This window comes from Rattus norvegicus, chromosome X (assembly GCF_036323735.1).
Source record: "Rattus norvegicus strain BN/NHsdMcwi chromosome X, GRCr8, whole genome shotgun sequence".
NCBI lineage: Eukaryota > Metazoa > Chordata > Mammalia > Rodentia > Muridae > Rattus > Rattus norvegicus.
The window spans coordinates 125,021,329-125,034,947 of record NC_086039.1 but is presented as its reverse complement, the minus strand read 5'-3'; positions in this window follow the sequence as shown (position 1 = coordinate 125,034,947).

Below are 13,619 nucleotides of genomic sequence, written 5' to 3'. Positions count from 1 at the left end.
TTATATGGGTTAAGATACTTGCAGCTAACCTTAATAATGATCATGGGAATCCCAATGGAGGAGTTAGAGAAAGAACTGAAGGAGCTGAAGGGCTTTGCAACCCCATAGGAAGAAACAATAGTATCATCTGACCAGAACCCCTCTCCCTCCCCCCAGATCTCCCAGAGACTAAACCACCAACCAAAGAATACACATGCCACATACATTGCAGCAGATGTCATTGTCTGGCATCAATAGGAGGAAAAGACCTTGTTCCTGTGAAGACTTGATGCCCCAGTGTAGGGGAATGCCAGGGTATTGAGGTAGGTGGGAGGGGAAGTATCCTTATAGAAGCAGGCAGAGGTGGGATGGGAGAGTGTGGGACCAGAAAAGGGGATAATATTTGAAATGTAAATATATAAAATATCCACCAAACATGTTTTGTTTAACAAACATGGTTCTAATGCCAACTCAAAGACTGAGGGAAATGAATTAAGTCTAAACATTGAGGTAGAGACTAATAGATACTAACTTGTAATCTTGGATTAGCAATCCACTATCTCTCACACAATTCAATACTCTTATAGTGTGTAGAGATAGAGAAAGAAGAGTGATAAATAATCACTATTTATATGTCCTGCCATTCCTTAGACCTATGTTTTATGAACCTTCAAGTAATATATGAAAATGTTCTTTGGTTGCCTGAATTAGGTGTCAAAGTCGCCAGAGAGAAAGCAAGGCAAGCCACAGTGTCTGAGATGCCTTTAGCCCACCAACAATGATTCTGCATATGATGTGCACTCTTAGGCTTTAGTGGATGTAATTCTTCTCACTGGCTCGCCAGTTTATGGCACACTGCATATCCATAAAACAAGCAATTTCCATTTGTTTTGGGTTCATTTTGCAATGTCTTCTAATTTATTGCTGTCTTCCTGTATCTCTACTCTGGTGGCAGCTTTATTTGGATTCTAGCCTAGGTCATGTAGCAAAATGTATTCAATGAGGCAATACAAAATATATTGGCAAGTAGAAACTTGGAAGTCTTACTTATTGGGGGTTTCCTTCCCTGGATTCTGCTGGAACTCTTGATTACACGGCTGTAAGCTTGTTGGATTATGAAAAACATGTGGTCCAGTTACACTTTCATCCCAGCTGATATCCAGCCAATTTCCAGACACGTTAAATGATATCCTTGACTGCCAACTGACTGGAGACCAGTTCATAAACGAGTCCAGCTGATTTCAACCCAAATTGCAGACTCATAGAGTTGGGAGCTAAATGATTGTTATACAAAGCCACCATATTTTATGTGGTTTGTTGAACAGCAAACATTAAAGGATGCACCATTCAGGAGAGGAATTTCTAGTATGTGTGCTAAGGATCAAATGGAATGGCTTATAAGTAGAGCAGCAAGTAAGCAAATTTAACACTGGTATTCTCTTTCATGGTTCCTTAGGCACTTCCAAATATACCTGTTGGTGATATATATCCTGCTAGAGGAAGGAGTGTAAAAGTGAAAAACGTTGATTATGATGGAAGAGTAGGGGTGTTGATTAAAAGTAATTGTGAACTTGTCCAGATATAACAGACACCCTTCCAGTCTCCAATAGCACCCAGAGCTGGGGCTGTCCCACAGCCAAAACATGCCTGCAGAGAGCTCACCTGCCAGGAGTGCTATCTCCTCTAAGCCCACAGGTAGGACTTCACTTATTCTTCACTGATTATCGAAATAGAAACACGCCAGGAGCACATGAGGCACAGAAGCCACAGGGCAGCCTGGGATAGGACTCTTCAGGTCTCCATCTGTGTCCAGTGCTACAGCTGTCCCACAGTCCTTCGGACCCAAAACATGCCAGCAGAAAGCTGGTCTTCCAGGACTGCTCTCACTCCTAAGACAACATGTGGGACCCCATTTTTGCTCCACTGATTGTCCAAGAAGAGATTCACCAAGAGCACACTGTATGTGGGATCCACAGGATGTCCTGACAGGACCCTTCTGGTCTCCCTGAGCACCTAGAGCTTAGACTGTGCCACTGCCCTCCAATCCCGAAATCTGCCTTGAGAGAGCTGGTCTCCTAGGAACACAGACTCCTATAACCATCCAGTATCTAAAAATGGAAATATAAACAATAAAGAAATCACAAAGGGAGACAACCCTCAAGATAGAAAACCTAGGAAAGAGAAGAGAAATCATAGATGAAAGAATCACCAACAGAATGCAAGAGAACGAAGAGAGACTCTCAGGAGCAGAAGATACAATAGAAAACATTGACACAATAGTTAAAGAAAATGAAAAAAGCAAAAAGCTCCTAGCCCAAAATATCCAGGAAATCCAGGACACAATGAGAAGACCAAACCTCAGGATAATAGGTACAGTAAAGAGCGAAGATTTCCAAATTAAAGGGCCAGTAAATACCTTCAACAAAATTATAGAAGAAAACTTCCCTAACCTAAAGAAAGAGATGCCCATGAATATACAAGAAGCCTAGAGAAGAACTCCAAACAGATTGGACAAGAAAATAAATTCCTCCCGACACATAATAGTCAAAACACCAAATACACAAAACAAAGAATATTAAAAGCAGTAAGGGAAAAAGGTCAAGTAACATATAAAGGCAGACCTATCAGAATCACACCAGACTTCTCAGCAGACACTAAGAAAGCTAGAAGATCTTGGGCAGATGTCATATAGGCCCTAAGAGAACACAAATGCTAGCCTAGGCTACTATATCCAGCAAAACTCTCAATTACCACAGAGGGAGAAACCAAGATATTCCACGACAAAACCAAATTTATACAATATATTTCCACAAATCCAGCCCTATAAAGGATAATAGATGGAAAATCCAACACAAGGAGGGAAACAACACCTAGAAAAAGCAAGAAAGAAAACTTATTTCAACTAACCCAAAAGAAGAGAGCCACACAAACATAATTCCACCTGTAACAACAAAAATAACAGGAGAAAACAACCACTAGTCCTTAATACCTTTTAAGGACTCAATGGACTCAATTTCCCAATAAAAAGGCATATACTAACAGACTGGATACGTAAACAGGACCAAGCATTTTGCTACATACAGGAAATGTACCTCAGTGACAAAGACAGACACTACTTAAGAATAAAAGGCTGGAACAAAATTTTCCAAGCACATGTTCTGAAGAAGCAAGCTGGAGTAGACATTCTAATATCGAATAAAATCAATTTTCAAGCAAAAGTCATCAAGAAGGTTAAGGAATGACACTTCATACACATCAAAGGAAAAATCTACCAAGATGAACTTTCGGTTCTGAAAATCAATGCTCCAAGTGCAAGGGCACCCACATTCATAATAAAACTTTACTAAAGCTCAAAGAATAGATTTTACTTCACACAATAATAGCGGGAGTCTTCAACATGCCTCTCTCATCAATGGACAGATCATGGAAACAGAAACTAAACAGAGACACAGTGAAACTAACAGAAGTTATGCACCAAATGAATTTACAAATATCTATAGGACATTTCATCCTAAAATAAAAGAATGTACCTTCTTCTTAGCACCTCATGGTACCTTCTCCAAAACTGACCATATAATCAGTCCCAAAGAGGTCTTATTAGATAAAAGAAGATTGAAATAATCTTATACATCCTATCAAATCACCATGAACTAAGACTGGTCTTCAATAACAACAAAAACACCCAGAAAGCCCACATATACATGTAAGCTGAATAACTCTCCACTCAATGACAACTTGGTCAAGGAAGAAATAAAGAAATTAAAGACTTTTTAGAATTTGATGATAATGAAGGCACGGCATATCTAAACTTATAGGACACAATGAAAACAGTGCTAAGAGGAAAACTCATAGCTCTGAGTACCTCCAAAAGAAACTGGAGAGAGCATACACTAACACCTTGACAGCATACCTGAATTTCTAGAACAAAAAGCAGCAAATTCACCCAAGAGGAGTAGATAGCAGGAAATAATCAAACTCAGGGCTGAAATCAACCAAGTAGAAACAAAAAAGAACTATAAAAGAATCAACAAAACCAAGAGTTGGTTGTTTGAGAAAATCAGCAAGATCGATAAACCCTTAGCCAGACTAACCAGAGGGCACAGAGACAGTATCCCAATTAGTAAAATCAGAAATGAAAAGGGAGATTTAACTCAGAAACTGAGGAAATTAAAAAAAAACCATCAGATCCTATTACAAAGGCCTATACTCAACAAAACTGGAAAATCTGGGTGAAATGGATAATTTTCTAGACAGATACCAGTTACCAAAGTTAACTATCTAAACAGTCCCATTATCCCTAAAGAAATAGAAGCAGACATTGAGAAATAGAAAATGCTGAGAAAACATTTTACAGAATTCAACAACCCTTCATGATAAACATCTTGGAAAGATCATGAATTCAAAGCCCATACGTAAACACAATAAAAGCAATATACAGCAAACCAGTAGCCAACATCAAACTAAATGGAGAGAAATTTGAGCAATTCCACTGAAATCAGGGACTAGACAAGGCTGCCCACTCTCTCTGTACCTATTCAATATAGTACTTGACTTTCTAGCCAGACAAATTCAATGGCAAAAAGAGGCCAAGGTGATATAAATTGGAAAAGAACAAGTAAAAGTATCACTATTTGCAGAGAATATGATAGTACTCTTCAGTGACCCCAAAAATTCCACCAGAGAAATCCTCAAGCTGTTAAACAACTTCAGTAAAATGGCTGGATATACCATTAACTCAAACAAATCAGTAGCCTTCCTCTACTCATGGATAAACAGGCTGAGAAAAAAGTAGAGAAATTATATCTTTCACAATAGCCACAAATATTATAAAATACCTTGGTTTAACTCTAACCAAGCAAGTGAAAGATCTGTATGACAAGAACTTCAAGTCTTTGAAGAAAGAAATTGAAGATCACAGAAAATAGAAAGATCTCCCATACTCATTGATTGGCAGGATTACTATAGTAAAAATGGCCACCTTGCTGAAAGCAATCTACAGATTCAATGCAATCCCCAGTAAACTCCCAACTCAATTCTTCATAGAGTTAGAAAGAGCAATTTGCTAATTCAGTTGGAATAACAAAAAGCCTAGGATAGCTACAACTATTCTCAACAATAAAAGAACTTCTGGGGGAATCACCATCCCTGACCTCAAGCTGTATTACAGAGCAATCATGGTAAAAACTGCATGGTATGGGTACAGAGACAGGCAGGTAGATCATGGCATATAATTGAAGACCCAAAAATGAACCCACACATCTGTGGTCACTTGATCTTTGACAAAGGAGCTAAAAGTATTCAATGGAAAAATGACAGCATTTTCAATAAATGGTGCTGGTTCAACTGTAGGTCAGAATGTAGAAGAGTGCAAATTGACCCATTCTTTTCTCTTTGTTAAGAGTTCAAGTCCAAGTGGATCGAAAACCTCCACCTATTACTAGGTACACTGAAACTAATGGAAGAGGATGTGAGGAAGAACCTCAAACACATGGGCACAGGGGAACATTTCCTGTGTAGAACACCAATGGCTTATACTCTAAGATCAAGAATTGACAAATGGGACCTCAAAAAAATTGCAAAGCTTCAATAAGGCAAAGGAAACTATCATTAGGACAAACCAGCAACCAAGATATTGGGGAAAGATCTTTACTAATCCTCCATCTGATAGATGGCTAATATCCAATGTATACAAAGAACTCAAGATGTTAGACTCCAGAGAATCAAATAATCCTATTAAAAAATGGGGCACAGAGATTAACAAAGACTTCTCAACTGAGGAATACCATATGATTGAGAAGCACCTAAAGAAATGTTCAACATGTTTAGTCAACAGGGAAATGCAAATGAAACAACCTCACAACACCTCATACCAGTCAGAATGGCTAAGATAAAAAACTAAGGAGACAACAGATGCTGGTGATGATGTGGAGAAAGAGGAACACTCCTCCATTGTTGGTGGTATTGTAAGCTGGTACAGCTATTCTTAAAATCAGTCTTGCTGTTCTTCAGAAAACTGGATATAATACTACCTGAGGACCCAGTTTCTACCACTCCTGGGCATATATCCAAAAGATGCTCCAACCTATAATAAAGATACCTGCTCCACTATGTTCATAGCAGCCTTATTTATAATAGCCAGAAGCTGGAAAGATCCCAGATGTCCTTCGACAAAGGACTCTACACAGAAAATATGGTACATTTATACAATGGAGTACTACTCAGCTATTAAAAACAATGACTTTATGACATTCTTAAGCAAATGGATGGACTTGAAAATATCCTCAGTGAGGTAACCCAGTCACAAAAGAACACACATGGTATGAACTCACTGACAAGTGGATATTAGCCCAAAAGCTTGGAACACCTAAGAAAAAATTCATAGATCATATGAAGCTCAAGAAGATGGTAGACCAAAATGTGATTCCATCAGTCCTTCTTAGAAGGGACAACAAAATACTCACAGGAGGAAATACAGGGGCGAAGAATGGAGCAGGGACTGAATAAAAGGTCATCCAGAGACTGCCTATCTGGGGATCCATCCCCTAGATAGCGACCAAATCCAGTCACTATTGCTGATGCCAAGAAGTGCTTGCTGACAGAAGCCTGATATACATGTCTCCTGACAGGCTCTGCTAGACCCCTACTGATACAGATAAAGGTGCTTGCAGTTAACCAGTGGGCTGTGGTGCATTGGGACACCAATGGACAAGTTTGAGAAAAGATTGAAGGAGCTGATGGGGTTCCCATAGGAAGAACAATAATATTAACCAACCAGACCCCACCAGAGCTTCCAGAGACTAAACCACCAACCAATGAGTGAGTACACATGGAGGGACCATGGCTCCAGCTGCATATGTAGCAGAGGATGCCATTGTCCAGCATCAGTAGGAGGAAAAACCCTTGATCATGTGAAGTCTTGTTTCCCCAATGTAGGGAAATGCCAGGGTGTTGAGTTGGGAGTGGTTTTGTGGTAGTGGGACATCTTCCATGAAGCAGTGGAGTGGGGAGGGTGTATGGGAGAGGGGGTAAAGTGGGAAACATTTGAAATTTAAATACATAAACTATCCAAGACAAATTAAAAAATATAATTTAGATAAAAACAGGCTAAATTTTCTTTATGGGATGCAATGAGGCCCCAAAAACTATCTTTTCCCCTTCTTTCTTCTGAGTGTCTTCCCAACATGAAGAAAGGCATTTATCTTGCTATGAGTTTGTGGAACATGAGTAAATGTAGCTATCTTTAATTTTTTCTTATTGTTTCTTTAGCTTTGCTGTGATGGAAGACAAAATAGAAAAAGATGAAAGTTTTCCATTGGCTCACTTTACCACTATTAATAATTTAATAGCTAGCTTAGATTGAATATTTAATCATAACTGTGCCAAGCTCTTTATATGCATTGTTTCACGTAATCTTCATAACAACATATGAGATAATATATTATTTTTCCCAATTTTACAGTTGAAAAAACTAAGAGGGATTAAGTTACCTAAATTCCTTCAATGAATAAAATGGCTTAAATCCAGAACAATCTGATTACAAAGAAGTTGATTTCATTTTGGCAAAGCATTGCTTCTTAAATAGATAGTAGCATTCTAAAATTATTGCTAACAATTATTTTACTTGCAAGAAAGAAATAAATATTGAGAAGGACTGGGAGAGCATAAGTGCTACCTGACTGGTTACAACGTTATGTGTAAATGAGGGCCCTTGGCAGAGCAAAGTTAACAGGGGCCACTTTGCAGCTCTGAGATAGATGCTCTTGTTCCAGGGGATTCACATAGAATAACGATGATGCCAATGATTCTTGCTGAATTTGGCCCAGGGAAGGAGAAGCCAAGTTTTTCTTCTTAAAGTAATAATGCTTTTCCATGAATTTTCCTGACAATAGCTTTCTTGTAAAGAAACTAAACCAAATATACAATGAGAGAAAACACCATTTACAGGTCTCTTTTGATACCCATGTAAATATTGATCCTGTGCAATAAAGAATTGGTATATCATCAGTACATTTTAATAAGATATCTAATGTAAATGATTAACTATTTCCAGGGAAAGAAAATTCTCCTCTGAAACAACCTCCTAATCTATTCAAAGGGCACACATTTTGCAAATTATAGAGAACATTTACCTGAAAAAATGTTTAGCAACTAGTTTAATGATGACATTTTGCAATCACTGTTTTTAGAGTCTTAGGAACCCCTAACAAACAAAAGGCTCTTGGCTGTCCAGTCATCATGTAGCAGCACGCATTTGGAGATTCAATGCTGCCCTTATAGCTTTGTAGCCTGTGGTAGACATTAACACAACTTTGTCCTATAGAACAGACTTCTTTTACCAATGAATTTGTGTAGCTCCAGCTGTGCTAATTCCTTTCAGATGTGTATCTGTCACTGAATGCCAATTGATATATGGTCACACAGTAAACTGGGTACATTCGAGTACAGTTTTTCCTCACTATTATAAATTGTACTCATAAGAAACCATGATGATTGGCATTTAGGGGAAATGATTAGGTTGTATGTGTGGTGTGAAGCCATCTACTTTGCAAACATTTGTTTTCCTCACATTTCTATTATATTTCCCAATGAATGAATATGATATGGCAAAAATAAGGATACATTTTTTGTGCCAGAAATAGATCACAAGTCAGAAATAAATGTAATTTCTAATGTTTCATCAGTTAAATATTCTCCATAATTTTATGAACTATGTGCTATTTGATTTTGCTAAGATTGTCACTATTTAGAGCAATGCCTTTGAATATCTACTTTGAAGTACATTCTGTTTTCTTTTAACAATAAGTGAAATATATGTTTTGTCATAAGATACTGTATAGTTTTACAATATAGTTTCTGAAATTAAAGATTCCATGTACATTCCAAACAGCCAAGTTTTTAGTTCCTTGTTGCTAAGGAAACTGTTGGGGGTAAATCATCAGTAAATACAATGAATCGTAGTTAGATCATTGTTTGTTTGGGGCAAATGCCTCTCTGCTTTGAGATTAGAATATTATTACCTTACGGCTGGAAAGAACAAGTTTGTGGGATTATGGTACTACTTTAGAAAAACAAACCTGCAGGACTCATATTCTTCCTTTTGTCTTAACATGAATGAGTAGACAGGGAACCTAGAGGCTTTTAGAAACAATTGGCATCCACGTTATACTTTCTTTTCATTCACCACCATCTCATAAATGGATTCCTTCCTTTCTTTTCTATCTTCATTGCCTTGCTCCACCCCTCATTTCCTTGGATGATGGCTGTTATAATTACCTCTAAATTGGTCTCCCAGTACAAAGGACATTTTTTCAAATCATGCTTTAATGTTTGTGCTGTCTTAGATTAATTTTGTTCAAATACTATGTCTGCTATTGACAAACTGTGTCCCTTGAGTGAATTATGTAAATGTTTTATATCTTATTTCTTGAAGGTCATATGTCCCTTACCAATTTTTTGTGATGAAGAAATGGCTAATATATAAGCTCTTTATAAAAATTAGTCTATAATTTCTTTAAGTGATCATTTCCATAGCAGTATTCTCTTTGCCTAAATCAAATATTTCAGTGATTTTTCCGCCTAATTCCTTGAATAGATACTTTGATCCTTAAGAAGTATGTAGTCTACTTCTGAATTTCTGTAATTGCCTCTCAAGGTTTCCATGGGTAGTGGAAGTATATAGTTTCAAGAATATAAAATTGGAGAATCATTTATACTTGGAATTGAATTCTCAGTTACTCTACCATATTCAGCTACTTGGTTCTCTGTTTCTTATTTTTGTAAATATATGCGTAAGTAGCATTCTCTTGGAAAATATTTGATAATTAAGAAAAATATTTATAGATGTCTATAGAGTGTTACCTCTGATGAAAGATGTTTAACAATTAGTACTTCCTTCCAGCACTTCCTTAGTGCCTCTTTTTTTTTTTTTATTAACTTGAGTATTTCTTATATACATTTCAAGTGTTATTCCCTTTCCCGGTTTCCGGGCAAACATCCCCCTCCCCCCTCCCCTACCTTATGGGTGTTCCCCTCCCAACCCTCCCCCCATTGCCGCCCTCCCCCCATAGTCTAGTTCACTGGGGGTTCAGTCTTAGCAGGACCCAGGGCTTCCCCTTCCACTGGTGCTCTTACTAGGATATTCATTGCTACCTATGGGGTCAGAGTCCAGGGTCAGTCCATGTATAGTCTTTAGGTAGTGGCTTAGTCCCTGGAAGCCCTGGTTGCTTGACATTGTTGTACTTTTGGGGTCTCCAGCCCCTTCAAGCTCTTCCAGTTCTTTCTCTGATTCCTTCAACGGGGGACCTATTCTCAGTTCAGTGGTTTGCTGCTGGCATTTGCCCCTGTATTTGCTGTATTCCGGTTGTGTCTCTCAGGAGCGATCTACATCCGGCACCTGTCGGTCTGCACTTCTTTGCTTCATCCATCTTGTCTAATTGGGTGGCTGTATATGTATGGGCCACATGTGGGGCAGACTCTGAATGGGTGTTCCTTAAGTCTCTGTTTTAATCTTTGCCTCTCCCTTCCCTGCCAAGGGTATTCTTTTTCCTCATTTAAAGAAGGAGTGAAGCATTCACATTTTGATCATCCGTCTTGAGTTTCGTTTGTTCTAGGGATCTAGGGTAATTCAAGCATTTGGGCTAATAGCCACTTATCAATGAGTGCATACCATGTATGTCTTTCTGTGATTGGGTTAGCTCACCCAGGATGATATTTTCCAGTTCCAACCATTTGCCTACGAATTTCATAAAGTCGTTGTTTTTGATAGCTGAGTAATATTCCATTGTGTAGATGTACCACATTTTCTGTATCCATTCCTCTGTTGAAGGGCATCTGGGTTCTTTCCAGTTTCTGGCTATTATAAATAAGGCTGCGATGAACATAGTGGAGCACGTGTCTCTTTCATATGTTGAGGCATCTTTTGGGTATATGCCCAAGAGAGGTATAGCTGGATCCTCAGGCAGTTCAATGTCCAATTTTCTGAGGAACCTCCAGACTGATTTCCAGAATGGTTTTACCAGTCTGCAATCCCACCAACAATGGAGGAGTGTTCCTCTTTCTCCACATCCTCGCCAGCATCTGCTGTCACCTGAGTTTTTGATCTTAGCCATTCTCACTGGTGTGAGGTGAAATCTCAGGGTTGTTTTGATTTGCATTTCCCTTATGACTAAAGATGTTGAACATTTCTTTAGGTGTTTCTCAGCCATTCGGCATTCCTCAGCTGTGAATTCTTTGTTTAGCTCTGAACCCCATTTTTTAATAGGGTTATTTGTTTCCCTGCGGTCTAACTTCTTGAGTTCTTTGTATATTTTGGATATAAGGCCTCTATCTGTTGTAGGATTGGTACAGATCTTTTCCCAATCTGTTGGTTGCCGTTTTGTCCTAACCACAGTGTCCTTTGCCTTACAGAAGCTTTGCAGTTTTATGAGATCCCATTTGTCGATTCTTGATCTTAGAGCATAAGCCATTGGTGTTTTGTTCAGGAAATTTTTTCCAGTGCCCATGTGTTCCAGATGCTTCCCTAGTTCTTCTTCTATTAGTTTGAGTGCGTCTGGTTTGATGTGGAGGTCCTTTATCCACTTGGACTTAAGCTTTGTACAGGGTGATAAGCATGGATCGATCTGCATTCTTCTACATGTTGCCCTCCAGTTGAACCAGCACCATTTGCTGAAAATGCTATCTTTTTTTCCATTGGATGGTTTTGGCTCCTTTGTCAAAAATCAAGTGACCATAGGTGTGTGGGTTCATTTCTGGGTCTTCAATTCTATTCCATTGGTCTATCTGTCTGTCTCTGTACCAATACCATGCAGTTTTTATCACTATTGCTCTGTAATACTGCTTGAGTTCAGGGATAGTGATTCCCCCTGAAGTCCTTTTATTGTTGAGGATAGCTTTAGCTATCCTGGGTTTTTTGTTATTCCAGATGAATTTGCAAATTGTTCTGTCTAACTCTTTGAAGAATTGGATTGGTATTTTGATGGGGATTGCATTGAATCTGTAGATTGCTTTTGGTAAAATGGCCATTTTTACTATATTAATCCTGCCAATCCATGAGCATGGGAGATCTTTCCATCTTCTGAGGTCTTCTTCAATTTCTTTCCTCAGTGTCTTGAAGTTCTTATTGTACAAATCTTTTACTTGCTTGGTTAAAGTCACACCGAGGTACTTTATATTATTTGGGTCTATTATGAAGGGTGTCGTTTCCCTAATTTCTTTCTCGGCTTGTTTCTCTTTTGTATAGAGGAAGGCAACTGATTTATTTGAGTTAATTTTATACCCAGCCACTTTGCTGAAGTTGTTTATCAGCTTTAGTAGTTCTCTGGTGGAACTTTTGGGATCACTTAAATATACTATCATGTCATCTGCAAATAGTGATATTTTGACCTCTTCTTTTCCGATCTGTATCCCCTTGATCTCCTTTTGTTGTCTAATTGCTCTGGCTAGAACTTCAAGAACTATATTGAATAAGTAGGGAGAGAGTGGGCAGCCTTGTCTAGTCCCTGATTTTAGTGGGATTGCTTCAAGTTTCTCTCCATTTAGTTTAATGTTAGCAACTGGTTTGCTGTATATGGCTTTTACTATGTTTAGGTATGGGCCTTGAATTCCTATTCTTTCCAGGACTTTTATCATGAAGGGGTGTTGAATTTTGTCAAATGCTTTCTCAGCATCTAATGAAATGAACATGTGGTTCTGTTCTTTCAGTTTGTTTATATAATGGATCACGTTGATGGTTTTCCGTATATTAAATCATCCCTGCATGCCTGGGATGAAGCCTACTTGATCATGGTGGATGATTGTTTTGATGTGCTCTTGAATTCGGTTTGCCAGAATTTTATTGAGTATTTTTGCGTCGATATTCATAAGGGAAATTGGTCTGAAGTTCTCTTTCTTTGTTGTGTCTTTGTGTGGTTTAGGTATAAGAGTAATTGTGGCTTCGTAGAAGGAATTCGGTAGGGCTCCATCTGTTTCAATTTTGTGGAATAGTTTGGATAATATTGGTATGAGGTCTTCTATGAAGGTTTGATAGAATTCTGCACTAAACCCGTCTGGACCTGGGCTCTTTTTGGTTGGGAGACCTTTAATGACTGCTTCTATTTCCTTAGGAGTTATGGGGTTGTTTAACTGGTTTATCTGTTCCTGATTTAACTTCGGTACCTGGTATCTGTCTAGGAAATTGTCCATTTCCTGAAGATTTTCAAGTTTTGTTGAATATAGGTTTTTATAGTAAGATCTGATGATTTTTTGAATTTCCTCTGAATCTGTAGTTATGTCTCCCTTTTCATTTCTGATTTTGTTAATTTGGATGCACTCTCTGTGTCCTCTCGTTAGTCTGGCTAAGGGTTTATCTATCTTGTTGATTTTCTCAGAGAACCAACTTTTGGTTCTGTTGATTCTTTCTATGGTCCTTTTTGTTTCTACTTGGTTGATTTCAGCTCTGAGTTTGATTATTTCCTGCCTTCTACTCCTCCTGGGTGTATTTGCTTCTTTTTGTTCTAGAGCTTTTAGGTGTGCTGTCAAGCTGCTGACATATGCTCTTTCCTGTTTCTTTCTGCAGGCACTCAGCGCTATGAGTTTTCCTCTTAGCACAGCTTTCATTGTGTCCCATAAGTTTGGGTATGTTGTACCCTCATTTTCATTAAATT